The sequence below is a fragment of the Orycteropus afer genome, unplaced genomic scaffold, assembly GCF_000298275.1.
Source record: "Orycteropus afer afer isolate SDZICR_OR568_19922 unplaced genomic scaffold, OryAfe1.0 scaffold00157, whole genome shotgun sequence".
Lineage (NCBI taxonomy): Eukaryota > Metazoa > Chordata > Mammalia > Tubulidentata > Orycteropodidae > Orycteropus > Orycteropus afer.
The window spans coordinates 43,757-46,069 of NW_006921744.1; positions in this window are offsets into that span (position 1 = coordinate 43,757).

Here is a 2,313-nt window from a genome sequence, read left to right on the forward strand (position 1 = left end):
GGCATGCCTGAGTTCCCTCTCCTCACCTGGATCCCTGCGGCTGACTGCTCCTCTGTCTAGGTTCCTGGCTTTTTAATCCCCCTTTTCCTGTTCTCTCGCCCTGCTGCTTTGGGCGTGCCTGGGTTCTCTCCCCTCACTTGGACCCCTGAGGCTGACAATTAAATATTTAAACATATGATATGTAGATTTCCATTTGCACTCTTGCTCTGAATTCCTTAAACGTTAAGAGTCAAAAGTTGGCAGGTTATAAAGGTCTCTCCGCTGTGAGCCTTTAGCTTCCTTCCCCTTTTTTAACATCCACACTTTGGGGGTGATTACTTGTTTTATTTTCTGTTTTCTCTGATAGATATGAAGTTGTGTGGAGGCAGAAACCAGCTACCTTGTTTACATATGTATCCTAGTACTAGCACAACAGCTGGCACATAGTAAGCACTAAGTGTATAAAAAACTTTAAAATGAGTGATGAAAGATGTATGAGATTGATGACAGCAGGTAGGATAAAGAGAGGTGATAGAAGGGAATAAGGTGAACTGAAAAGAGAATATCTTGCTAAATTATAATAGAGATTGAGAAACAGTTGAGAAGCCTCTCACCCTTCTCAGTGAATTAGGGAGTGGCAAACATGCAACCTTGATTTCCTTAAGAACCACAGTTGAAGCATTCATTCTAAATCGTAGATTTTTTTTTTTTTCCTTCAAATAAGCATTGAACCAGGATAAGGTGTTGCAAACTGGGGGCCTGAAGTTCATAAGTTCCTGAACCACTGAAGTGCATTAAACGTGTTAGTCAATTTTAAAAATGAAAAACAAACACTCAGCTTTTTTGTTTCTCTTGAAAAATTAGAACTCTGGCAACAATGGGCCACATTCCAATATGACAACAGTGCTCTGGAGCTGTAAAGGGCCTGTGTTTACCAACAGGCCACATGCCACCACTCACTCACAGAGAGAATGCCCCTGGACATAGCCTCGCCAGTTCTACTTCCTTCTTTGCGTGGCCACTGAGGCCTCCGAGTTCATGACCTCTACACCTCAGACTCTTTGAGTCTCCTTTGTTTTAAAGGATTGTCATCATCCATCAATCTCTTCATGGTTATATTTCTACCAAACTTTGAATGATCTTAATTCATTTGAGTTACATGTACTATAACACGGCATGCCTACTTATATCTGGCATAGATTTTGAAATGGAATTATTTCACACACAATCAGCTGAAGCCCACTGGCTCCAGAAAGCAGCTCTCTATTATTGATGCAATTCCCCACGATCATTTCTCTCATGACCCTAAGGGGAGATGCTAGAATGGAGAGTCAGCAGACCAGGGCTTGACGAGTTTCTGAAGACTTAGAAAATTATGTATGGAAGTGGTAGAACAAGAGGTGTTGGCAACGAATAGGTACTAGAACAGCCGCAGAACTGGCTTGGAAAGAGGATGAAGAAACTGCGAGATGAAAAACCGCTATAATTCGTTCAAAAAGTATTTACTGAGTATCTTCGACCTGCTAGGCACTGTTTTGACGCGAGGGATTCAGTAATAAATGAATCAAAGGCCCTGCACTCATCGAGTTTAATCCCGGGCCAGAAAGTCAGGTAACACACACATGAACTCACATTATCATGTTCAGACTACGTGTCAGGTGGAAATAAAAGCTATTTATGAAACCAAAGCAGAGCAAGGGAACAGCGAGTGAGGGTGGCTGCTATTTGAGGAGACTTCAAAGAAGCCAGGGAGCAAAGCATGCACCATGCTTTTCTAATATTCTAGGCTACAAGATGCCAGTTGCGCCTTGGAGGAATCCCCGCCCCCTGCCCTCCCAATAGGGTGCAAGGTGCATCTCCGGGGAAGCTCCTCCCTCTGCTCCGCCCAAAGGCGGTGTTGGGGGCGGAGCTTCCCGGCCAGGCACTGGCGCGCCATAGAGCTGTGCGCGCAGGGATCCCGGCATTCTCCTCGTTCTCTCACACGCCTGGAGAATTACCCCCGGCTGGACCCTGGCATGCTGGGGACTGTAGTTTCCGCCCGCCGCTCGCGTCTGGGCGTTGGTAAAATCCGCAAAGTCCGGCTCCATTCCTAGCACGAATTTGCAGCCCTGAGGGGTTAGGGGGAGGCATTCCCTGGGGGCGGGGGTCATCCCAAGAACCAACCGGGCACTTCCACTTGGGCGAGCATCCAGGCCGGTAGCCGCCCCGGTCACGTGTCCCCAGCCTCCCCGAGTGCGCCGCTCCTCAGCGCCGTTCCCGCCACGCCCCACCCGGCCGTCGGCCCGCGCCTCCCCTGGCGCTGCTGCCACCTCGCGCTCGGAGGCGTCACGGAAC